General features: G+C 41.1%; 1 protein-coding gene across 6 annotated transcripts in view; it reads left to right on the plus strand.

Annotated features, from left to right (window-relative positions):
* The window catches only part of LOC116896315, a 153,742-nt gene that overhangs the window by 97,303 nt on the left and 28,714 nt on the right, over positions 1-27,725 (plus strand). The window contains exon 4 of one of the 6 annotated variants that reach the window (XR_004387326.1): positions 3,481-4,067. The exons of the other annotated variants lie outside the window; for them this stretch is intronic. The gene's annotated coding sequence lies outside the window, so the exon portion shown is untranslated. Of the gene's footprint in view, positions 1-3,480; positions 4,068-27,725 lie in introns of those variants that run through there. 6 annotated transcript variants of the gene reach the window in all.

Raw genomic sequence — 27,725 nt, forward strand, 5'->3', positions numbered from 1 at the left:
ATCAGCAGCAGGGATGATATTAAAAACACGGGCAATGGGCAAACGAAGCAAAGACTGGCTGGTAACTGGATGTGTCACCCATGCCTGTGTGAGCGGGGCCATTCCCTTCTGTTTCTCTTCACCATCTGTAGATGAAGCCATGCCTGTTCGGAGCCTCCTGGCACCACCTCCATTTCTATTCTTCCAGCTAGGAAAATGGTTCCTCAGGGAAGCAAGTGACTTCCTTAAAGTCACCCAAGATTCAAATGTGAGTCCAAATCACTTCTGGAACCTCGTACACATGCAAATCCCTTTGTGCTTCGTTTCATGCAAAGAAATACAACTGAGAAGCAAAACTAATCAATGCTGATCTTGAAATATTTTTAAGACAGTCTGGGATACAACAGAGAGGAAAGAAAATTCTCAAGAGATAAGGTCACCTCTGGTCACATCTATTCCTCTTGTTGCTATTCTGCAAGACGCGATGTCCCTCTCATCACTCTTCCTAAAAGTGATTCTGAAGCCACATTGTCTGTGTGAATTGAACAGTCACTTTCCCTACAAGAAGAAATAGTATGAGACTTCCTGTAAAGCTATGACTGCTTCGTCTTAGGTGGCTACCCATCAGAACAGGAAGTCGCTTCCCCTGGCTTCACCAACACAGACTTCTAATGCCCTGGGCAACAAACCACTTGAAGTGACAAGGATGTGTAGCTTGTCTCCTTGTCTGACCATTTTCCTATTGAGAAATAATTTTAGGAGATTGGCGCACCAATCTCCAATGAGAATCATTAGGTACTAGAATGGACACCAGAAAGGGGTTGGGGATTTAGCTCAGTGGTAGAGCACTTGCCTAGCAAGCGCAAGGCCCTGGGTTCGATCCCCAGCTCCGAAAAAAAAAAAGATAAGAAAAAAAACACACTTAGAATGGACACCAGACCATTGTGGTCCCCAGCTCTGTGCTAATGAGAAGTGCTGCTGCTTTCTGCCCAGTGCACAGTAAACACACTATGAATAGTCATTGAAGGGATAAATAGACCTGAGAATAAATTAACAAACAATTTAGGAAGGAAATGATGTCAAGAGGAAAAGGAGTAGACAGTTTTTTTTATCTTTCCTCCATTCTTTTCTTGTCTTTTTGCCCTCCTTTTTATCCCAGAGTATCTGCCGAATCTCAGAATGATTCCAGTTGGCCATTTACATCGGAGAAAGTGATTGATTGACACTTTCGCAGACCCCAGTGATTTGCCTCTGCACTCTATCTGTTTTCTTTCCCCATCACTTTTCCCTTCTCTCTTTTTCACTGTATGCACGAAAGAGTAATTTTCCATTACGGTGTTATTCCAAGGGTCGCTGACAGGGGTGGCAGTAGAATGACACAGCTAAGTGATACAGATTTTAATGACTTAATGCTCTCGTAATTTCTAATAAAAACATCAGTAGAGACAGGGCTATGTTTCAAAAGACATAAAAATGGAACATGGATCATGGTAAAAGATGTTTGCGTAAAATTTCTGTGCCAGAGAATGGAGCCAGGCAGGGCAAAGTTTGTACAGGCGGGTCCATGAAATAGATGTTATTAGTAAAGGGGCAAAGTCACATCACAAAAAAAAAAAAAAGTCTGTCAGAAGGAAAAGAAAAGATGACAAAAAGAAATAAAGGTGGACTGGCTTTTTAACAGGGATAAAGAGCAAATAGGAAATTACAGGAAAAGGAAGGAAGGCTTGGCCCATCGTATGAGCCAGGCTTGGTGACAAAAGGTAATAGCAGAAAGAATACTTAAAGTAATAATAGCCAATGAGGATAGGCAGCACAGGAAAGCAAAATGCCTCAGAATATCCAGAGTAGCAGAGTCTCGGCAGAACACAGAGGGAGAGCACCGAGGTAGTGCAGGCTGACTCGCAATTATTTTCCAAACCTCATGGAAGACTATTAGGTTCCTAGGAATTTAAAAAGGGCCAAGGCAGCATGAAATTTTTATTTTTAAACCATGATGAAAATGTGCTAAAGTAGGTCACAGAGAAGAATGCATGAATTTGGTGGGCTTCCTTGGCACCTGGGAAAACCCCAGCGAAATGAACGGAAGAGGTGAGCGAGCCTGCCCGATTTGCATCTGTTGCTCACGTGTGGGCCTCTAAAAGCCCTGGGTCGGGTGGATGTCTACTGTTACCCCTCTGTGCACACATATCACCCACTGGATACTAGATTTTTTTTTTTACCACTTCTATGATGGCTAATGTGCAACCTAGCCTTACCTGTGGCATGTGGGAGCAGGAATGTCTCTCCTTCTTCCTTTTGCGTGAACATGGGGAGGGCTCTGCTTCCCCATCTTTGCTGATTTGAATAGTTAAGGCCACCATGGACTCATGAGTTTGAATGCTTGGCCCATAGGGAGTACTTGGCACTATTAGGAGGTGTGGCCTTTTTGGAGGAAGTACGTACGCCACTGTATAGGTAAGCTCTGAGGTCTCATATATATGCACAAATCTGGCCAGTATGACTCAGTCTCCCCCTTTTGCTGCCTTCACATCTAGATGTAGAACTCTCAGCTCCTTCTCCAGCACCATGTCTGCCTGCATGCCGCCATGCTTCCCCCCATGATGATGATGGATTGAACCTCTGAAACTATAAGCCAACCCCAACGTTTTTCTTTATGAGTTGCTATGGTCATGGTATCTCTTCACAGCAATAGAAACCCTAACTAAGGCACCATCCTAGTGCAGAGACAGGAGTTTAACTAGAAGTATCCACTGGCTGAATTAATGTCACATGTTCCTTCATATTCATAACCAATAATATGCTTTTTGAAAATGTGAGCTAAATCTAGGCTTCCATGTCTAGGCTTGCCCTCTTCTAGTTTACTTATCTCCATTTTCACTAATTCAGATTACACCAATGCTTTCATTCACTTAAACAATCTATGGGAACCTTAGCTCTAAAGGCTTCTTTGTCACTGTCATTGGTGTATTTACTCTGAGTAAATTTTCTGTACTCAGATAAGGTTAGGACCATGCCTTGCAGGAAACTCTGTGGTTAGTTTTCTCCGGCCATTGTTGTTCTGGCATTTTTGAAACACTGTGTTTAGATCCCACTCTTACTTCATAAACAAAGGAAGGAAGCAGGCAGCGGAATCCAATCAAACTGAAGCTTCATCGTGCTAAATGTTAAGTAAACATTTTTGTCTTGGATGAGACATTGTCTTGATGTATGTTTCAATTTGTTTGCAGAGTATGAAAGAATTAAACCTTATGTAAAATAAGTCATTAATATTAGATGATAACTGGGAACATCCTTTTCTTATGTCTACAAAGGGGTGAGCTCTGGTGAGAGGTTGCAGTTTTCTACATGTTGTATTGGGGCAGGTCTGAGGACTGTGTTTGGAACACAGTGGTACAATATAGAGGTAGGCTTGGGTCAGGTACCTGACTCATGGCCTGCCAAGGACCTCCTGTGTACCACCTCACTCTGGTATTTGAATAACATTGTTTTTCTCTGTTTTAGCTGTAAAGAAGTCATAGTTTGCTCATGGAAGACACCTTGATTGAGGCTGCAGTCATAATCTGTGGCATTTCAGAGCTCCTGGTGCTGGTCTGTCTCATTGTTTCGTTTCTGTACCTCTGATGGCTTCTTACCTCAGAGGCTGGCAGACGCAGCAGGGTGTGGAGGACTGCAGTGGCTTTTGACATAGAGATGCTGAGAATCCAGTACTCTGTACTTTGAAAAATTTTTTTGGCCTGGTTTATCAAGGACAATAGTGAAGACATAGAAAGACTAGGTCCTTATTCACAGTCTATTCACCAGGCAATATTAAGACTGGTAGGTGGTGACTTTTAGATCACATGCTTCTTAGTGGTCTGAGGGGTAGACAACAAAATTTCTGAAAGATTTTTGTGCTAGCGAAGACGTTCTGGAGATAAGACTATCTGAAGATCCCCCAAAAAACATTACCCTAAAGCTGAGCTACTGATGGTGCATTCTGAGCCGGCCACCACTGTTCATACTGGTAATCATAGAATCCAGGAGACTGAGGCAAGAAGATCAGGATCTTGAGGCCAGCTTGGACTACATGAGTCTGTCTCAAACAAGAAGAAATGAACACACACACACACACACACACACACACACACACACACACACACACACACACACACACCCCCCAACACAACAACAAGAACAAAAGCTAAAACCAACCAACCAAAAAAAAAAAAAAAAAACCCTAAGGCACAGTTGTGATTTCAGCAGATCAAGTCTAAGGCCACCCATGCTAACCTTCAAGACCCTTGCTCTAGTTTTATTTCTGCTGCTGTGGCAAAGAATCCCAACTTAAAGAGACTTGGGGAAGAAAGTGTTCATTTCAGCATGCAGTCCCACATATAGACTTTTATTATAGAGGAGTCAAAACAGCCGGAACTTGGAGCTTCTAGTCATGTATTCCTAGTGCAGACTGCAGAGAAATGAATTGCACCGATGCTCCCTTGCTTTTGCTCAGCTGATTTTTTACTTTTACATAGTTAAGGAGCCCCTGCCTAGGGAATGGCACCGCCCATACTGGACTAGTTTTTTCTTACCTATTACTTAAGAAAATTCCTAAGAGACATGCCCATAGGACAAACTAATGTAAGTCATCTCTCCTGAAGACTGTCTTTCCAGGTAGTTCCAGGTTGTGCCAAGTTGACGAATCTTGCCTTTTCTTATTTTTCCCTACCTAACCATTAGTATAAAAATGATATGTAATGTGTAAGACTTTTAGGAAAACTGAGACTATAAATGAACTTCAGGATCATTAGATCAGAAAAGCTCTAGGAGATAAAAACCTTGTTAAGAGGGTAGCCCCTCTCCACTCCTATCTTCTTCCAAATGAACTTTCTGGGTCTTGACTTGTCTGCCATTTCTCTTCTACCCACTGCCTGACAGAACCACACAGTACTAGGTTCTTCCCTATGGACCAAGTGGAACTCAAATGTTTTGATTTCAAATATTGCATTTAGAAATTTTCTCAGAAATTTTAAAGTGGGTGAGTATGGTAGGCAACGTTACCAGCTTCTTTTTACACTGAATTAGCACCATGTGTCCCTTTCTAAGAAATAAAGTATGAGTTGTTGGGACATATATACTTCTGGGTCTGAGAGTTACTTAGGTATATTTTTCATTTCTCTCTCTCTCTCTCTCTCTCTCTCTCTCTCTCTCTCTCTCTCTCTCTCTCTCTCTCTCTTTATAGCTGCAGGATAAGAGATAAAACAGACATAGCCAGGCTACCGAGGACTTTGTATGTGAGGAAAAAAACCCCAAACATACAAAAAAAAAAAAAAGAAAAACTCTCAAAAATAGAAGAATTTGGTTAATATTTTTTATTGGACGACATTTTTATTTACATTTACATTTCAAATAATTTTTTTAATCAAGTAAAGATTAGGTAAGTGTTTCTCAAAGTGTGGTTCAGTAACCCCAAAGTGTTCCTCAGGCCTTTGGGAGACACTTGATATTTGAGAGTTATCTTCACTGTAATGCCTGCTATTCATTTATTCAGAATGCCATTTCCTCTCTAAACTCTCCTCTTACACTGAAGAAGTTTTCAGATTATATACAACATATGATGATGTCATCACTCCCACAGGTAGTGGAATGTGTCCTTGGGTGTGCTTGTGCTTAAGAGTTTTGTTGTGATTTGTATGTATTTAATACTTATCAAAACAGCCCATATCCATGAAATCATTTTGAGACTCTTAAATGCATTTGAATAATGGAACGAGACCTTGAGATTAAAACATTTGAGAGTCATTGAAATGGTCCATCTTGCCTATTGTAAAAACATTATGGACAATTGGAAGGAGCATATGAGATCACTCAGTGTCTTTGTTTTCAAAATTAAATTCAAAGTGCTTATTTTTATGAAGTAGTACAGAAGTAAAGAATAGGAAACAAATAAATTTTTAATTCATCAGGAAAAGAAAAACTTTTTTTCTTAGTGGTGCAATAACTGAAGCAGATTGAAGAGATTGGTGGAAAAATGAAAAAATATAAGGGCAGAATTGAAAATCCTGGATCCTGAAGGGAGAAATAATGCTTGGCAAATGAGTTGTACAGTTGGCCATTCTGTTCCTAAGCCCGTCAGTCCAGGGTTTGTTAGTTTGAACTTACAGCATTGGCAAGTGGGGTGGTAGATAAGTTATGTAAATATAAGCAGATCGGTTTAGGAGACTGGAGGTGCTTTGTCTTTTCTCATTAATTATTAAAACAAAGGGATTAAACTTCTATAAGCACCTGATCTCTACTCTATTCTTTATATAGAATTAATAATTATTACTAATCTATACAACTCATAAACATTTCAATTTTAGCCTTCGTTTGAAACCTGAAACTCACATTAAATCTCAGACCCAGACTTTTGACTGAGGAATGTTTTACACCCAACAGCTTTGCTTTTTTACCACACTGCCAGGGTATCCTGATGAGACCATGTCAGGCTAAACCGAGATGGAACGATCACGGTTTTGAGTGTGGCTCTGGGAGTTTTCAGAGATTGTCCCTGTAAGGCAGAGTAATCTTTGCACCCCAAAGATCCAGTGTGCACACCGACTGAAGTTTGGCTGCTTTGTACGCTTTGTACAGCTCACCTATCTGCAGTATATTCTGTATTGACTCGGTGTTTACAGTGGCTTGTGCATCGTCTTTATTCAGTCATGCCCGGGAGGAGCCCAGACGTGGAAGTGGACAGAATCCATAGACATCTCTATCTCCTGGAACTTATGTAACAGAAGGAGCTGAGATTAAGCAAGATTACTACATAACATATGTATGATAGAGATAACGTTTAAGTAGAATAAAAGGAGACAGGGATAGTAAGATTATAGTGAGAGAATAGTATAGTAAACTATACACATACATACACATTATATACATCTAGTATATTATATGTTACTTTATATTACAGTGTGTATACTAATATATAGTATATAATACACTAATTATATGTAATATATACTAACTATATATATATATTTCTAGGTAGAGTGGGAGGAGGACACGTAAGAGAAGGCATGAGAATGGGAAGGAGTCTCTTGGGTCTCCAGGGGTAGAAAACCTCTAAGATGGGATGATAAACACAGAGCCTGTAGACAGGAACTGTTGGGAACCAAGGGACTACCCCTTGTTGAAATAGACAGAATGAAAGCTTAGACGGCGATTGTGGGGAGCTGAGCTCTCCTATGAGAGAGTGGAGCTTTTGTAAGATTTAGGGTAGAGGAAAGACATGATCTATGGAGGTCACCTAGAGAAGCTCAAGGAGGCTAATGTTTGGTTTATGTTATTAGCTTTTGTTACATTAGTGTCTTTACTAATTCAATGCAATATATTTTTTTGTCTCATGTTACTTTGTTCAGGTACATCTTGTGTGTGTGTGTGTGTGTGTGTGTGTATGTGTGTGTGTGTGTGTGTGTGTGTGTGACGTGTGCACACAGGCACACATCAGTGTTATGTGCCTTGCATGTGGAGAGCAGAGGAGGGAGTAAGGCGTCTTCCTCTGTCACTCTCCATCATCATCCCTTGAGACAGGCTCTTTCACTGAACCAGAAGCTCACTCACGCTTTCAGCCGTGCTGGCCAAGGCTCTCTTGGGCTAGAGAGACCTCCCTATCTGCCTCCCGCTGCTGCTGCTAGAGGCACATGTAGCTATGACCGGCTTTAAGGACTGCTTTCAATGCTGTTCTTTATTCTGAAATCTCTGGCACTTCTTTGTCCTATCACGGCAGATTTAACCAACTGTGTACCGCAGTTCCTCAGGACTTTTGCCATGTCCTCTGCCTTACATAATGCTACTTCTCTAGGCTCTAAGCTTTTGTTCTGAAGGGCCATGTCATCGTGTAGGGTGCTTGTTCATGTGCTGGGCTTGCTTGCATTTCAAAGAACAGCTTCATGGCAGGAACAGACAGGCGGAGATGCAAAGCTGTAGTGGATGCCTTTTGCTAAATAAACAGTACATTTGGATCTAAAAATTATATGTTACTGTGGAAACAGAGATTTGTTATACATTCTTATCATAACAGACAATGGAACAATTCAACTGCTTTGCGTGTGGAATGGGCTTCGCTGCTTCACTATCTTTTCATTTAAAAGTTTTTCTTAAAATCGGGTCTTTGAGAAAAAAAGAAAAGATCTTATAAATGAGTGATGGGGGATATAATAATTTAATAACACAAGAGACAGTTCTTATTTTGTGTTTTTCAAGATCAATCGTATTTAGCCCAGGCTAGCCTTAAACCTACTGTGTAGTCAAGGATGACCTAGAACTTCTGATTCTCCTTACCTCCGTCTCCCAAGTGTTTGGATCATAGGCTTGTGCCACTATGCCTAGTCAGTTTATGTGGTACTGGGGATTGATCCCTGAGCTTCCTGCACATTAGACAAACACTATAGCAACTTAGCCATATACCGTGCCCAGGAGACACAATTTAGCTATCCATAGACAGATTGCCTCTTCTCCTCTGAGAGGTTAGTCATAAGCAGTATGAACTGCTGTGCAAAATGCCCATGCAGACATGAATCTGCTCTGTTGGCAGAGTCCTGTGCCCTCCAGTTTGATGAGAGGCCCACGGTTACTTATTATTTTGTGCAGGGTCACTTTGCACACTGGCTTTTCTTGCATACTGCCCCTGGCATTCCTAGCCTTGTGTATTTATTATTCCCCATCTACCATGGTGAGGAATGTAGCAGGAATGAATGATGCCTCGGAGCCACACAAGGTAACAGGCTATCTGTTTGGCTCTGGAAGGCATATGAGTTTGTGACTTTTGTTCCAGTGAACAATGTAATTGTTTTAATTTTTTTTTTAAATCACGTTTCTACCGTTGCTTGGTAAATAATGTATCTTAACTGTACTTGGGTTAAGAAAGCCACAAGATAGATTCTGACCACATAGGCACACAGCAAAATCAAATAAATAAGAAGGGCAAATATTGTAAAAGTTAAAAAAAAGAAAAGCCTTTTCAGGAGTGAAAGTTCTCATTTTCGTTCTTCGTCATCGATCAACTTGATTTCCTTGTTTCCACGTTAGGCTCTTTCTTGCCCTGGAGACTCAATGATTTTATGTCTAGTGGTTCCTAAGTTACAAGATATCCGGAATTAGGTGGTAAGTATTTTTCTTTCTTTAGTACAGGCCTGTAAAACCCCAGCAGATGTATTTTAAGGCAATCAAAACGAAATGGAGTCTTGCGTAATTGGCTGTTCTCTCTAATGTTTCCATAAAAACAGAATAGTATAGACAACCCCTGGAAATATGGAGACCTTTTTCTTTCTGAATGTAAATGGAATGGAAACGAGGTTGAGACCAATCTGCGTGCATGTACATACATTAAATCAGACGAAAATACTGCATCCAGCTTTGTACGTGGTGCGCAGAGTGACTGGCGTGTTTATTCGAAGTCTCGACTCCTCTCATGAAGAAACCTCAGCAAAAACTTTGGGATAACTTGAGTTTTCAGAGGACCAAGCTGATGACAGATTGTTACCGTTGTGTGAATTCCCTTAAAAATATCTCTAAAAATGAAAGTGATGGGAGATAAGACCAGCAAAGCCTCAGAACTTTTTATTAAATCACCCTTCTTTTCATTTCTCTATCTTAAGAATAGTCAGCTCTTTTCGCTGCTAGCACAAGATGACCCACAGGACGAATGTACATTGGCTTTTCCCATCCTTTTATTAGAAGAAATATCTCTCTTTCTTTTTCACCTTCTGGGGGCTTTTAGCCCTAGAACTTCTAGAAAACTTGGAAAGAAATTTACCGGAAGGAACAATTGAAGCTGACTTGGCAGATCAGGCCCCTGGCTTGGGCCATAGGCTCTGACATCCAGTTAAGGGATATTATTTTGATGGAAGACATTATTTTGAGAGTGAGACCCAGTGCTTTAGAAGAAGTGGAAATGGCATATCTGCTTGAAAGTGCTGACACTCAGATTTGGCCAGGACAGCAGTCCTAGGAATGAGACCGGAGAATATGCCTAGCAGGGAAATTAACATAAGGAGACCCCCCTGGAAATGGGCCTTCAGAAGGTTCATAATGGAGACAGTGCATAATCAGAGTAGATTATCTTAAATATAATATGCTATTCCAAACCCATCATAGAGAGCTGAGAGCCTCACGGAAGTTGCTTAGAGCAAGGGATAAACTAAGAGAAGGGTTGGCTATGAACGTGAATGGGAGAAAATCTGGAGCAGGGTGAATGGGCGGATTTACAGAGATTGACATCTGGAAGAGGTCAGATGGAATTAAAGAAGTAGGGAAGTAAACGGAATATTCTGACATGACTACTGCTGCTGGTGTCCAATATCTCAAATTTCTGGAATTCTCTATGTGTCTTTGAAGGGACAATATCAATCCGGGTAACTTGGTTAGATATTAGCAGAGAAGAATTGGAAATTCCCTATTTAAAAATAGAGCGACAGACATGGGAATATTGTGCTTCTAAGATACGCAGTCTTAGAAACTAAATTTAGAACAATTATGAGATGTAGTGGTTCACACCTTTATTTTGGGAAAAAAAGCTGTGTGTATGGATGTTTCTTGCATATGATATATGTTTGCACACCACACACGTGCCTACTGCTCTTAGATGCCAGAAGAGGGCATCAGATCCTCTGGGAATGGAGTTACAAACAGATAAGCGTTGCCATGTGGATGTTGGGATTTGAAATCAGGTCTTGTGAAAGGGCAACCTGTGCTCTTAATTGCTGAACAATATCTCCAGCCTGAAGGTTTAAAGTCTTTACTGTGAGGACTCAAGGAAATGACTAGACTAAGCCCAATTCATCTAAGTTAAAAGGCTTAAATGAGTTTTAAAAAAAAGAAACAAATACAATTTATAAATTTTCCAAAGTAGAAATATTGCTGGGTTAATGACGACAATTTTCCCGTCTTTTGAAGAGAGATTGCCACTATTAGCACATGAGAAAAACCACAGAATGTGCAAAAGAAAAAAACCATGATGTCCAGTGTATAGGTACATGTATGATTTGACTGCTAGGGAAGAAACTGATAAAATCCAATCATCCATCCATCATAGAAATAATAATGCAGATAGTTACACTTAATTAGTTTAATTTAAAGGGTCAAATTGGCACATAATAACTGTAACACCATTTCTAAAATGAATAAATTTCCCTTAATTTCATACATTAAGCAGAGAATTTAAAATTCAGGAAGGCATGACTTATCACATTATTCCATTTGCTTATTATATCATGAGTATAAATAGCACCTGTTTAAAGAGAGGCTGGTACAAGAACATGAGAGGCAGAGGACTGATAGACACTGTATGGCATTGTGTTAATTTAAATGTACCAGGGCATTTATACAGCAGTGTTCTGAAACACCTGCATGTAATGCAAATCCTTTAGTGTTGGGGAACATTCTCCATCCAACAACTGTTTAAGAAAAGTTCCAGCAAAATTTCATAGTAAGAAATTACAAAGCACTTTACTGATTGGACTATCTTCCCTGCCCCTCGTAATTCTTTCTTGTCTGTAATTTGACTTTTTGTAATTTCAGTTGTCTTTGATCAACTACAATTCAAAAGTGTTAAAAAGAAAATTTTACAATTTAACATGCGTATGTTTTAAATTGTATATTATCTCACTAGAAAGATCGAATCTATCTTGTCAAGATGTGACTTAGGCAGGATGTGTACTATCCCTTCTAGGGTATCCATATAACTATGCAAATTACCTGTGAGAGACTTAGCGTCCATCTTGGTGATGCTACTTGGACAGAAGCACTGAGGACCCATCTGCCTGTGGATATGTTTGATAAAGACCTAGCATGGTTGCTTGTGCAGCCATCTTGGTTTTCTTACAACCTCCCCTTGTCTCCCAGCTTATCATCCCAGACAGCTCTTCTACCAAACTTCTACCAATCACAAACCATATTTCATTTCCATTCCTGTATCTTTCCAATGTTAGAAAAATCAACTGTCTACTGAGTCACCAAACAGCTGTCCAACCTTCTATTCATCTTCACTCTTTAATTTAGTTGGGTCTCAGTTTAGCATCGGTGAAAGGCAATATCAAGTGAGTTTATAGAGAGTTGGCAAGACAAAACGTTATTTCTCTAAGACATAGTCATATAGCAGTCATTGTGTTTAACAGGTAACACATATTACACTTGATATACAGGCAGATTCCCATTCCATTTACACTGATGTTTAAAAAAAGACTTTCTCCAAAAGTTTTAGGGCTGGTAGATGAGGAACCATGAGCCTCTCATGTTCACCACCCAGGATACTTACTTGTAGGTTTATCTTCAGTCACAGCAAGACTTGAAAGAGATGACACTCAAGTAAACACATCATTGAGGAATCAGAACAGCTAGCTTTTGTTATAAAAATGGGCAAAGAGCTGCTCAATGGGTGCACACGTCCTTACTGATTTCTAGTAGCTTCCATACCATGCCTTAGAATCATTTATGCATTCTCAAATATTAAATGTTCATTACGAGCCATGTACCGTGCCTGACTCAGGAAAAGAGTGGTTATGATGGATAGTTTTCTATTGTTGTGACAAACACCCGAGAGAAACAGATTCAAGGGGTTGCCTGTGTGTGTACCAGAGGCTATCTGTGGAGATCTCTGGCCCAGCTGGTAGGATGGTTCAAGCGAAGAGGGAAGGGCACGAACAGGGAGGGGGAAGTTCCTCTACCACCTCAGATCTTGCTATTGCTGCTGCTCCCTCTGGTGAAGCTGCCCTGGCAGCCACTGTTGCTCTGAGAGGCTGCACTGGCTGTGCTGAGTTGAGCTGAGCTGAGCAGAGCCGAACTGAGCTGATGGAGGGCTGACTAGTGGGCCGAGTGTAGGGGAGCTCTTGGTGGTGATAGCTTCAGGAGGGCGTTCTCTTCCCCTGCTGCGTTACAGCTCATAGGTGACAGATACTCTCAGGTGATGGAGCAATGCTCACACCTTATTTTGCGTTCTGGATGGGATCTTATATACAGTTTTGGGGGTGCATTGGGGTCTGACAGCAGGTGCTTCCTATTGGCTTGGTCTGAGGTGTTAGGGATGCCTCCTCTACCTGTGGAGGGGCTTCCCCTATGTGACTGATGGCCACAATTCTCTCTCTGGGAGGTTGGGGCTATGTGACAGGGGCCTGGTGCTGGGGCGGGTTCCCAGGGCTTCAAGCCCTAGCTCCACCTTATCAGGCTTCCTCTCATGGTTTACCTCCACACAAAGGGTGAAGATTGATTTGAGATCATGGTTGTAGATTCTGTAGTGTAGAGGGTTCAGTTCATAGGTCTTTGGCCCTGTCACCATGGCGAGGCAAATCATCACTGCAGCAGGAAGGGAGACAGCACAGAACTGTGTGCCTCATGGTGACTGGATGCAAAAAGTAGTAACAGGAAATGCCTGGCCATACTGTTCAAGGATATTCCCTTGTGGGGTGGTAGACTGTTCTACCACACAGAAAATCTGATAAGGTTGTGCGTAGCATGTTCAGAACCCCAATAAATCTCCTAAAGGAGAATGGCAGGAGTTCAAACTAGCTCTTCACTAGGTTTCTGTCCTGAAGCATGCGACCAGAACACCCCATTAAGAGGACCATGACAACTGGTCATGTAACATAAAAACCTAGAGTTCTCTATGCTCATACTAGATACACCTTGAGTTTCCCTTCCTAGGTATTACTTCCTGCAAAAGGTATTTGATCCTTTTTTCACCCTGAGTAAGACATATGCAACTTCGTTCTCCATGAATAAAACAGTTTGGACATGCAAGAACTGTCTCTTTCATCAAGGACTGCAGCGAGCATTGAGGGTGGATGGATGGGCTTTGTCACACAGAGCCACACCTAAGCTTCCTGTAGAAGGCCTCTCCTCCAGCTCCTCCATACTTCGGCACCCATTCCAAGCTAAGCTGGATTCTACCCCATCCCAGGCTTATCTCGGGTCAGCAGATTCCTGTTCCAATTCCATACTCCTCGAGGTGACCAGCAACATCTGGGTACACAGAAGTATGGGAACCATAGTTCTCAACTCTTTGAGGTCCCTAGCAGTGCCTGGGTACTCAGGAGTTTGATAATCACAACATCTGTCCTAACCCCCACCATTTCTCACCTGGAGAAACACGGAGTGGGACTTCTCTCTCAGACTGTTTTGCCTTCCCTGGGCGGCACTTTGGCAGCCCTGCACCTCAATGACTAGGATGAAATAAAGCCCAATGTCCCTGCATTCTCACCTTTCCTGAGACACATGTTGGCCCCCTGACATCCCAAAGCAGCAAGGCAAAGCGCAGAATGATGTTTCCTAGTGAATTTTTCTCCCACATAGACCCCATCTTCCACTGTTCTACGTCTCAATAGTCTGTTCTAGTTTTGAATCCATCAATGGGCTAAACCATTGACAGAGTTACACCCAGTCATCTCTGGAGATGCTACCACAGAGATGTGCTGTACTGATCTTCCAGGTGTCTCTCAATCCTCCCCACCCCAAGTTGACACTTAAGATTACCCATCACAGCAGTGAAGAGCACAGCACTGTTGATTTTTATGCACTGAGGATTCCACTGCCACCCGATTGGCAAAATAGGTCTTTTCTTTCTTGTATTTGATATGGAAAGGATCTAGATAAAGCCACATACTGAAGTCATGGGTCTTAGTTCTCTTCTTTTGCAGAATTTGTCTTCCATTAAAAGCTAAAGTAACCATTGTAGTTTACAATGACCTCGATATTAAAGTGAATACACCAGTAGTATATAATGAAAAGCAGTTTTTGGTCTAGGAATTAATAAATATATCAGACCATTTTCATCGACTTGCAGGATGCTCTGATGCTATGGCAGTGGTGCCTAATGGATTCATACATTGATCCTGGGTCTCGTTTCCAGATGTCTAAAAGCTATGTCAGGTGTCAGGAAATGCCCCAACCTTCAGGATGACCAGAATGCCAGGCTCTAGACTTTAATTCTCTTGGTTTATTGTGAACTTCCAGTGACTGTTCTCAGAGTTGAAGACTTAATCTTTTGACGGTGACAGTCATCATTCAACTGTCATTGGGTAATTGCTTAATTATATTATGTGGTGATAAGTGAAGTTTTAGGCAGTAAACTCTCCCAAACAGCTGTGATCGGATTTGTTTTTGATACTTTATTTAATTTTCAATTACATTTGTAAAATGATAATTAGTCTAGTCTATCTAATGACCCCATCTCAGACTGTAGAATATTTTCCAAGCATGTTTTTTTTTTAATTACACATGAACAAACACCATCATTTTAAAAGGGTTCAAGTGAAATGGGCACTCACATAATTTCCACCATGCAATACCAACCAAGTATTTAGAAGTCTGCCCCCAACCCGTAGAAAAAGGTTCTTAACGAATATGAAATGTTTCTTCCAAAAGGTTGAATTCATGTAGTAATTTAGAAACATATCTTTCTCTTCAAAAACCTTGGAATCTAGCTCTTGACCTTTTCTTCTGTGCCCAGGATAAATAGAATTCTTTGGATAAACCAAATGACGTTAGAACTGGTCCTGAGACAAAGGTTAAGTTCTTGTAAAGACCACAATTGGATTTTTGCTTAATCTGTAAAAAGCGCCTTTATCTGTTTTGTTTTTTCCTCTAAATTTTGCTGTCTCTCCTAATTAGCTGTACCTTGCAGGGAATTTCTGTTCTTTCTCAGTCCTTTAAGGGGACTGTGTGGGTGACATTTAGAATAATCAGAGTGGGCAAGAGTGAAGCCTTGTTGTCGTTTCTCCTTGCTAACAATTCCGAGTTTCTGAAAAGTCTGGCCCATGCAATGAAAAGTTGTGTGCTTAGTGAGACGGTATCCAACTGGGCAATCTCCTAGGTCTTGGGAAATGTCCTAGAAGCTTGGCAAGAAGTTGTTCTCATGAGAACATGAGTGCTGCCAATTTCCAATTGGCCAAGACACATTACACGGACAACTTTCCCTCTGAGCAAGCAGGCAGTTCCACTCCAACTGGAATCTGCAATGCGAAGATGCACAGGGGAGGGAGATTAAACAAACCTTTTCAGATTCCCAGTCCAGGTGAATCTGTCATCCTCTCTCGTCTGCTGCAATTTCCATTTGATCAGCGACCATTTCAAATATTGGGGGACAGTGGGCATCCTGTGGGTTAGTTTTTAGGATTGATCAAAAGCCAAGGCACGTACCACACGAGTGAACTCAGATCCCTTTTTATACATATGCAAGCTATTGAACCTGCTGGAACAGTTCAAAATTTAGATCTGCTCTGTGAGGCAACCTGCCTGTCAGGTTGGCCCCGGCTCAAATGGTGCCCACCCTTCATGCAGTTTAGGAGAAATGGTGACAGCTGTGTTCTTTGCCTGACTGCTTCCATTTATGAAAACATGAGGGTAAATGGTAGACACTCCCACAGGCCCCTTTACCTCGAATTCTTTTCTAGCCACAGCCAAGAGTAAAGGAGCCTAATAGAACAGAGCAGCAGCCATCTACAGCCTACCTCAAATAGGTTGAATAGAGTTTTTATTTTTTAAAAAAGCCCAATATCTATCTATCTATCTATCTATCTATCTATCTATCTATCTATCTATCTATCTATCTATCTATCTATCTATCTATCTGTGTGCATATTTGTATGTGTGCATGTATGGAGATCATCAGTGGATGCAGATGATATCCTTTACTTTTTGAGGCTGTGCTTCTTATTGATCTGTCATTATGTCTCATGCTTCTGTAACAAATACCTGTGTGACTAATGATCTCCACCCACGCATACATCCAAGTATGCACCACATAGAGTTGCATACAAATGGGCAAGTGCACAATTAATTAAAAAAACAAACCAAAATTGCCCTTTACAAATTGCAAATAGGCAAACATATTTTTGAATGCTAGAAATTATCATTTGTTTTTAAGATTGTCTCAACTCATGGACAATTGTCTCCAACTGCATCCATTTCCCTGTAAACCTCATGATCCTGTTGTTCCTTACGACAGTTTTTCTACTGCTCAATTGTATTGGGTTGAATGGTCTTTGGAGATGAAGGCAAATAGGTCACCATTTTCTTCCCAGGGATAAGCACACTTAGGGCATCAGTTTTAACTATAAGGAGGTTAAAAACGTGATTTTTTTTTTTACTCATAAGAAAGAAAATCCATTTGTGAGAGAACTTATAGTTGAGTCATGAGAGATGACTGAAGGAACTTGTGCTGTTTGATCTGGAGAAGGGACAAGCCATGGGACTTTAAACCTTAGAAGGATTTTAATTTGCAAGATGGGTTGGTCGAGAGTATGAGACAATGTCCATGGGACCATGTCTTCCACAAGACAGCCGTCAACAACTAACCAAGACTCTTGCTTCTCCAGCACTGGGGCAGCCTCACCACCTGTTTTACTAAAGTGCTCTCAGTGTTGACTTATTATAGTATATAGATGAAGTCTCTCCTTAGTGGTCAACTGAGATGACTGAGTGAAACATACAGGAATTGGGCTTGGAAAACCTCTCAAAATTGATCTGAAAAGGAATGGCTTGCTGACTTGCTTTTAAGTTTAAAGGATTTTTCTAACAAGACAGATTTCCAGTGATATACATTATTTACCACATTAAAATTTTAATATATCTCTTTCCTTTTCCATCTCTATATTTTGTTACTAGAAGAAGGGGAAACGATCAAGAAACGGGAAGATCTGTGCTATCCCAGGACTAGAGATGACATAGGTCTTTTTTGAGTCACAATGGTAGCACCCTGGCTGAGTTTCCAGACAGAAGACACACCAAAAGACAGTTTAACTCTAAAAATGGGTTTTTAGTCTTGTCATGGTATCCTATGAAAAGCACAGAAGGAACAAATGTTGTTTATGTGGGTACAACTGGTGGCTTGAGAAACTGGGATGTTAGAGATATCTGGGACAGACTAGGTTGTAGCAGATCTCATCCCTTAAGCCATTTCCAACAGTGACCTTGGAAAAGGAAAGGGCCCTTAGTAACGATGATGCCGAGTTCCTATGAGGCCAATAGGCACGTGCCTCAAAGGCAGATTTCACTTAACTTTTCACTTAACTTGGGTTAAGCAACAACATGGTAACAGAAATTTCTTCTGCACACTTACCTATGGGGCTAAGCTTTTCCAGCTTTTCCATAACATAGCTAACACATATAGCTAATGGCTTGAGGGAATTCAAGCCCTAGATCTAGACAGCGAAATTCTAAAGTCCCTCTCAATTCCCTTATATGACACCAGGCATTAGCAGTTTCCTTTGCTATTGTTTAGGCAGGAGAATTCTATGTCCTTCCATTCTTCTCTCTCTCTCTCTCTCTCTCTCTCTCTCTCTCTCTCTCTCTCTCTCTCTCTCTCTCTCTTTCTCTCTCTCATTCCCCCCCCTGTACAAATGCCTGTAAATCTTACAATAATTCAAACTTATTTCAAATGTATGATTTCCTGCTTCTGTCTCTAGGTGAGGTGTGGCCTCTGTGTCTGTGTCTGCAGCTGTGAAATGTGCCAAGTCACAGCACCTGTTCCGGGACAGATGTGCTGTGCAGTTAATGAAGCCTCACCTTTGGGTACCTCTCACGTTCTTTGAGCTTTCTCTTAAGCCCTTGCAGCCAAGTTTCCAGGTTTAAAATAAAAGACGTCTCGTTAAATTTGCACATCAGATTTTTACAAAGAGTATGCTTAGTGTAAGTATGCACCAAATTTTGCATGAGAAAGGCACTGAAATTTATTCATTGTTTATTTGAACCTTCAATGTTACTGGGAGCTCTATATGTTAACCTTACCTCAGAGTTGCCATAGCTATTCATATATTTGTTTTCTTCTCAGGAAGATAGCCTGCCTGGGACAGTCTCTGTGCCCCCACGAAGACTGGTTTCTTTTAGAGGTGTCACAGTTTGTTACCTTGATTAACATAAGGCATGTGCGATTGTTTGCACTATCATGGAGCCTGGAGAGGTGACTCCAGAGGCCATGCTCTTCCAGAGGAACTGGGTCTGGTTACAAGCAATCTAACTCCAGCTTTAGGATTTCTGATGCCTTCTTCTGGTCCCCACAGGCATGGTAGTCACATGAACATATCCACACACATAATTAATGGTAAAAGTACTTAAAATGATCATTGTTGTCATTGCTATACAGAAACATTGTATGGGACATGGAGTACTGCATTCCACGGCCTCTGCTGATAACATTTACCTTGTGATGAGTCAAGTGTTAAATTGTTTTTTTCTGGGTTAAAATTTTCATTTACCTTAGGACCTCTTTATTCATAGTATCTTTATTAACCTACGTTCTGGTCTGAGCCACATTCCATGGCCACTGCTTCTCTGATCAATATGAGAATACATATAATACAGAATCAGAAACTGGTCCTCACATATGCAAGAAAATATTATTGGACCATTCACAAAAGGGAACTGAGAAGAAGGGAATTTTATTCTGAGGCAATTGTCCCCTCTGTTTTTGCTCATTGCTTATTTTATGGGTTCTGTCCAAAAGGTCTTTCTTCCTTCTATGTATCTTGTTCTACTGCCCATGGGTGGAACAGCCATCCTTCCCTTTCACTTTTGTTTGTAGCTCCCCCAATCTCTCTTACTGTTAGCCAATGCATCTCCATGTTGCCATGGGAACCATCCCACTGATGCCCACATGCTCTGTGTTAGTCAGGGTTGCACCCATCCCACACTCTCTTACTTTCAAACAACTCAAGTTCTCAACTCCATCTGAACTCCATCAACATTGGAAAGGATTCTGACAACCTGTAAAGAGAGATTGGTTCTGTTCTTCCCCGCCTGTGTGTTGGGTAGCAATTTCTTCTGAGTTGAGACATTCCATCCTGCATGGAGACACATGAGGCTTAGGAAATAAACCTCAAATATTTGGAAAAGCTGAATCTTAGAAGGTTCATAAGGTTCTTTCCTTATAGAACCAGTAAACAACTGCTGGGGAAAGAGCTTTGATAAGTGAATGGCCCAGTTACCTGGAGTAGACTGACTTGTCCAGCTATTTGAAATTTGTACAGAGAGCTGCAGGGTTCCAGCTTCACTAGTTACCTGGGTTGGGGTGAGCTTTATGGGCCCTGCCTTTCACCCATACTCCTATGAGTAATTCTAATAAAACCCGTTCGTTCACTGACTTGGACTTTGGATTTGAGATTGTTATTTGGGTCTGTTGTTAGCTCCCTACCTGGGGTTAAGAGACACTGTGTCATCTTCTCCCAGGAAAAGCAATATATAACACTAGGACATAAAGGACTTTACATGATAGGATGTCCTTAAGAAACGAGCATTTTTTGATCAGTTTCTTGAGTGTTTTTGTGGCAAACAACTATAGCACAGGCTTGTAACATTTCTCATGTACTGATTGCTAATGGCAAGTCAATGAGCTCAGCACTATTTTGAACACCGTGAGAATGAGAAGACTTACAATAATGGTCCAAAGAACATTACTTTTCCCCAGCCTTGTTGAAACTGCACGCCCCTATCATGGATAATTCTTACGCTGGGCTCACGTTTGAATGGTTTTTCTTTTCCCACTCATGTCTTGGTGTCATGATGTCAAACATTCCTTTGTTCCTATATACAAAGCCCCACATTGATACAAAGTTCTAGGGACAAAGAATCCTTGGTTGTCACATACCAATCTCTGTTAATGAGTTCAGCAAACACATACACTTGCATAATTCTGGCCAAGCTCTATGAAAATGAGGAAGACAAGGCATACAGATGGTTAGTAACGTCACCAAGTTTACGTAGAGAGAGAATAGCAGAGCTGTGGTAGGAACCCAAGAATTCTGTATGCAGAGCCACCTTGACTGCATTGCAGTTAGCAATGTCAGCAAAACATTTAGTGTCATGTGTCGCCACATGGTCATCCATCAAATAGGCTCACCATTTAAAATGTGATTTTGTACCAGACCCTCTGCTACGTATTCAGAAAACTGTGATTATTGTGATGAACCCGATTTTTACAGGTGTAATCCTCAATGTAAGTAAGTATTAAGTATTTTGTCCACGGTTACATCTCTATCCCGGTGTCATATCCCATGTATGTGGTTTTATTGAAAAGCACGTACTTTGCCTTGGGGGCTCCCCTTCCCCCAACCTGTAGGGTATATTTGGAATCTGTAAGAGTATATTTGATGTTTTTTTAGGACCAACCACCCCAGACAGTGAGTGTTTTCAACACAAACCTATTTCGTTTCCTGTGTCTCTCAAATGGCTTCCTTGTAGTCTTTTTTTGATACTTGTTTAGGTTTGGTTTCATGGAAAATCAATTTCATGATCGTGTTTTACTATAACTCCCTTTCTTCCCCTTCTCCTCTCTGTTCAAACACAATCTGTCTCCAGTCTCTCTGGGACCATTGGTGTGGCAGAACCACTTCCGTTTCGGTGTTTTGTTGCACCTCATATTGGGGTGATCTATCAGGCAATCAGCCACAGCAAGATGCTAAATGCCAGATGGTACTCTGCTAGAAAGGATCATCCTTCGAACATCTGTGGCCAGTCCTGAAAGAGGAAATGCCCTACTGTGTAAAGCATCTGGGCTGCAAATTAGTCACAAAGAATGAGGCAAAGGAAGAGAGTTGCTCCCCAAGGAACCGGCCACATCCTATGAGCTCAATGGTGTGCCCAGTGGGTGGACATGGGGATGGTGGGGGTGCATTCCCCAAGGAAGAGTTCGTTTACTTTGTGTCCTTCCTTTGCCTTTTTTATAACCGTGGATAAATCCCAGCAGCAACATGGGATTTTCTAGGATTCACTCGGTCTTATTTGTTGCTGAGGTATGAATAAATAAATACAACCAGAATAAATAAAAAATAAAAAACACTCACACAAAACAACGGGGGATGGAACGTGTCCATTTGGCTTGCGGGTTAAAGTCTATTATCTGGGGAAGCCTGGGTTGGAAAATTGAGGCAAGGTCTGTAACAGAGACCAGAGAGGACCACTGCCTGCTGGCTTGCTTCTGCTGGCTTTCATATAATCTAGGTTCATCTGCTCAGGGGTGACATTGCTCATAATAGTATGAGCCCTCCCACATTAATCAGTAATCAAGAAATCTAGCAGACATGACCACAGGGCAATCAGATCTCAATTTAGAGTTCATCTTCTCAGGTGTTAAGTTAACAAAACTATCACCGTTTTTCTTCTATTTTGTTTGTTTGTTTGTTTTTATGTGTGAACATATGTGCACCAGGGTCATGCAGTATTCACAGAGGCCAGAAAAGGGCACCATTTTTCGTATAACTGGAGTTCCAGGAAGTTGTGAGCCACTATGTTGGTTCTGCGAACTGAACCTGGGTCATCTGTTGCCAGTGCTCTAACTGTGGAGGCATCACTTTAGTGCCAGTCTCAGTCTTTTTAATCAAAGTCAAAGCATGTAGGGAAGACTTGCTATGGGAAGACATATGTTGTGTCATATATGCATTGTATAGGGAATCTTAGCAGAGGACCATCATCTTTAAAGGGTGAAGGTAAACAATTGAGTCTACATGCATTTGTTCGTTTCAAATGATTTGATTCACTCATTTATTCACCAACTGAAAGTTTTGGTATTGTATTGAATACTTCATATATGCTGAATGTCTCAGTAGTCCTAGACTAGTCCTGAAGTCCTGGACAAAATCATGTAGAACAGTCAGGTGCCTTCAGTCAACATTGTAAGGCTGAAGAGGCTGGGTTCTGAAGTCAGCCAGAGAATGAAAGCAGCAGAGGCAGAAGCAGCAACAGAGTCCATGTACTTGCTAGCACACTGTGAGGCAAGCAGGCAAAAAGCAGGGCTTTCCTTCTGATTGTCTTTTATCTGGACTCCACAGGCATTGCCCAAATTTAGAGTAGGTCTTTCCAGCTCAAATAACCTGATCAAGAACAGCCTTGAGAGGTGTGCCCAGCAACCAATCTTTTCTGAACTCTTAGCTAAGGATAATCTTTCTACCTTACTATATTTAATTAAAACTGCAAAATAGCTTTTGACCAGGTGTATTCTGTTCCAAGGGCTGCTGTAAAAAAGCAGGAATGCTTACACCTTGAACTACAGCTGTTAGCAAGACCTTCCCTCTGAAGGTATTCTTCAGAATCCTTTCTGATTCTGACTTCTGGTGGTACCACTATTTGATGGCATTCTTGGACTCCCAGCTACAGAATCTCTGCTCCGACATGGAGATTTTTTATATATACACCAATCATATTGGCTCTGGGCCCATAACAGTGATTCCATTTTTATTTCTGCCAGAAGGGAACCTGTTCCCAATAGCATTAGGAGCACGGGCACCGGTGGGTTAGGACTTTAATATATTCTTTGGTAGGGCATAATTCAACTCACGAGACCATGTAAGTTCCTACCATGGGAGATAATCTCAAGTTTCTATTGAATGTAAGTGGCTTGGGTTGGAGAGGACCCAACGAGTCATTCTGTCACATATTTATAAATTGCAGATGATACAAAGAAGTACCACAGAAGGCTAAGAGAGAAGCCAGTGTCCCCAATTAGGGTCTAAGCTGCGTTCAGAGTCTATATCTATTGGTTTCCTGTCTTATGTCATTTCTGTCTGTGTGGGTAAGTGCTAACCCTTATGTCACATGAAAGAGTACTTGAGTGTAAATGGAAATTTGCAGAAATGTCATTGAAATCAGTGACGTGACAAAGCTTCAAAATTTTCAATGACTTTTTTTTTTCAAATCCCATGGCCTGGCTTTCTGGACTTGAGGACATCACCTTCTAAATTTGACCTCGGTTCCTCAGCTTTGAATGAAGATTATTATACAAATCCAAAATGAAATTGGCTAATGACTAATTAAAGGCTCCTCATCCACCACATGAGTGCTGAGAGCGAGCCACAGAAGGCATGAACAGTACTTGTGCTAACAGCTGCCTGGCAGATCCTAGGTGTGGGTGTGCAGTCATGGAGATGACAAAGGTTATTGCAGGCTGGCCTCTGAACTCCTCTCTTGCAGGTCTAAACGCTTAAAAGTTAGCTTCTGTTTGATGATAGCATTTAACATCTAATGCTTGCATTCTTTCCTTAGCACTGATTACTTCAAGGGAAAAAATAGAACTTGGTAGACACATAAGCTTTCCCTGCCCTTTACCCAATTTCTTAAAACTCTCAGTGTTTTTTATTTAAACCAGAAAGAATGCATGGGATACTCCACTGAATTCACATACCCCATGCAAACCATTTCTTTTTGTAGGAAGGTGGAAAAATTAAGACATGGATATCTTTCAAAACCCCATGTAGGTCAGAAGGGCCCACAGTTCAATGAAAGGGTCAAGAAAGCCATTTTCTGGGACCAGTGTCTCCACAGAGATGGGAGATTTGCCAACACCCATGTGACTCATGATCAGAACAAAATGGCTGACTTTGCTGTTGCTTTAAAATTTTCAATTTTCAATTTTAAGTTGTTGCTTAAGACAAGGCAGTAGACAAGTTTGGAAGTGCAAACTTGGCCTTTTCTATTGCTGGATTTTGACTGTCCAGTGAAAGGCAGGCACAATGTTATGGAGGAGTTCCATGCTCTCTTCAGAAAGGCATTTTCTGTACAAAAGAGGAGACCTGTTTTACAGATTTATGCACTGAGACCTGGACGCTCTGGATTAATCTCATCTAGTTCAGCACTCCCTCATTTCTCTGTGGGACTTGGAGACTATATTGGCCCATTTTAACCTTAGACTCCATAGCTAGGTATACAAGATTCCATAGGTCTTTAAGAAATTTGACATCATATGAATGTTAAATGAATTCTTATTCCCATCTATGCTACCTAAGTGCAGGGTCATCTGTGGAAACTGACACTTCTTTATGCACAATGGTTTACTGTAGCTTTGATACAGTCTCTGGCCATAATGACCAATGTATGTATGCTTTGAAAGACAGAGTAGAGAGGAAGTCCCTTTCCGAATGCCACAGCAAGTGAAGCCCACCTTTAAAATGATTCTTGACAATAAAAGGAATTTTTGTTGTGATTAACTCATAGATAGTAGTTAACAAGTTATGAGCCCTTGGCAAAATCTGACCCACGGAGAGCCCAATAAATCTATAATATATTATTACTCCTGAATTCTGACATCTAAAAAATAGTTGAATAATATATAGGGACAGAATCTGTCCTCCAGAAGATGGGTTTCTAGGGTTATGTGGGGTACAATGTTGTTTTATTTGGCGAATCAGAAAGCTCTTGGCTTGATGCTCAATGTCCAACTCAACAAACAGCATTATGTCTTTGAAACCCGGGTCCCAGTCCAGACCTTCTTAATCAGAATTTCCATTTAAAAAAATCCCCAGATACTTAAACCACTTCCTGAAATTCAGGAGGTACTTGTTTGAATACTACCATGCCGTAAACAGAAAGCAATTGTTCATTGAATACAATAATAAATCCAAGAGTAGACAGTTGAGAGTCTATCAGAATCATTCTGTCTTAGTGGTTCAGTTGAAATCCCATATTTTTGCCACCTTTCTTCCCCTGTAGTACTAAAAAGGCAAAATCATCATTCCTTAACCCTATAATCACAAAGTAACCCTTATACTATGATTTATAGCTAGGAGGAAAGGTGAAGGGAAAAGCAATATGTTAGGTAATGATCTAGTTGCTAGAACATTGTACTTGAATCTAGTACAGTGACGATAGATCTAAGATAACTTAAAAATGAAGAACAAATTTTGACTTTCCTTTTCCTGGTTTCAATTCATTCACTGTCATTCTGCTCTGTTCTTTGGGGCCATGGGAGGCAGAATGTCATTAGGAAGGGTGTAGGTAGAGCCAAGTTGTATGTAGGGAGCAAAGACTGGTGACTCAGTTTCCCAGCATCCCCTTCAAAGGACAGAACCCAATGACCTAACTTCCTCCCTTTGGATCTCAGCTCTTAAAGATTCCACTACCTCCCAACATCACCACAGGATGGCATCTGACGCCTTACTTCTGGGAATATTTAGGATCCAGTCTAGAACAGGCAGTCATGAAACGATAAAGTAGGGCTTACTTGTTTATCTTGGAAGGGAACAGACCTCTAGAAATTCTGTCCCTCATTGCTCATCACTCTAGCACAGGGCTAGGCTGAACACAAGGGGGCTGCAGAGTGAAGCATTTGAACGTCACTGTACCACTAAAGGCATGGGGCACATTCAGTGGATTGGTTGTTTTGTTAATACATTTTGATAGAGAAAAAAATTGGGCAAGTAAGTCTGGGAAATAAATCTTACATAGGCTTCCTCTACTTAAGACTTCTCAAAGTTTTTCATGAAAAGGTGCACTACAAACCTCCCAGAGGGAAATAGAATTATAGTATTTCCACTGACTAGATCAGAGCCTCCTTTTTCAGGAATTGGTGTTCCTTTTGAATCAAATGATATCATTTCTAAAGAAGTAGAACAATATAATGTTTGTGTCATTTATTCAACTCTTATTGGGTTTCTAAAGCCCAGAATAATATATAACGGATTCATTTGGCCTTTTATGGACCAGCTTTTGTCAATGGGCTGTAACTTGTTGGCCACTGTTTCTGAGCTAAACAACAAAAATTAACATAACAATAATATCTACTGATAGTTGTATGGCGTCCTTCTCGAAAATTAATGTATTTCTATATTTTATATCTAAAAATTATATTTACATACAATATAAAACATACACACATATGGACATACACATGTGATCTTCTGATTCAATGACATTGTTGTATTGTCTTTTTAAAAACTGTAGAGTGCTATGCTATGAAATTCCCTGAGACACAGAAATGGTAACCACAGCTGGAATACACAGTCAGTGTATAACTGTGGATAACACAGTATGGAGCTGAGTTAGTCAGGAGTCTCTAGAAGAAGCAGGCTGATAGAACAAACACACCTGCATTTGTGAATGCATATACATGTACACACATATACATATACTAAAAAGGATTTATGAGAGTGGCTTATCGGCTGCAGTCTGGCTGGTCCAACAGTGGCTGTCTGCCTGTGGAAAGGCCGAGAATACAGTAGTTGTTCAGTCACGAGGCTGGTTATGTGAGGTGCTTTTGCTCTGTGTTGGAATCCTGAAAGAGTAGATTCCAATAACAGTGAAGGGATGCCTCGGCAGCAGGGTAGATGAAATTGCCAGCCGGAGTGAGGGCAAGCAGGCAAAAGCAAGATGACAAAGAGCTTCCTCCTTCCATGTTCTTTTATGTGGGCTGCCACAAAAAGGGTGGCCCCGATTTAATGTGTGCATTCCAACCTCAGATGGTCTGGTCCAGAAAACCCCCTACAGGCATACCGAGTTGCTTGACTCTTTGTTGGTTCCAAATGTCAAGTTGATAACCAAGATGACCCATAAACAGCAGCTCATTTTATAAACATCTTAATGCTTTAATTTATGGTCTTTTCCTTTCAAGATGCCTTGAGAATTCCTTCATTTAATCGTCATGTTTGTTTTAGTGTATGTGTATGTTCACGTGCCATGGGTAAACTTACAATTTCATTGCTCATGGGCCATCCACCTCACTCATTTTGAGACAGCCTTTCATTGGCATGGAAGTTGGCTGTGATGCTCACCGGCCTGTCCAGTGAGTTCCAAGGCTCCCTCTGTCTCTGTCTCTGCAGTGCCAGGATTAAAAGCATAGCATCAAGTTCGGCTTTGTTGCATGGGTTCTTGGCATCCAAACTGAGTTCCTCATGTTTTCACAGTAGGTCCTTTACTGACTGAGCCACAATCCTTAGCCCCATGGTGCCTATGTCTTTAAAAGTTTATGTTCCTTTTCTTAGAGACAAAAAGCCATTGGTAGGGCTTTGTCTACGCACGGTGTGTGTGTGTGTGTG

This window comes from Rattus rattus, chromosome 3, assembly GCF_011064425.1.
Source record: "Rattus rattus isolate New Zealand chromosome 3, Rrattus_CSIRO_v1, whole genome shotgun sequence".
NCBI classification, from domain to species: domain Eukaryota; kingdom Metazoa; phylum Chordata; class Mammalia; order Rodentia; family Muridae; genus Rattus; species Rattus rattus.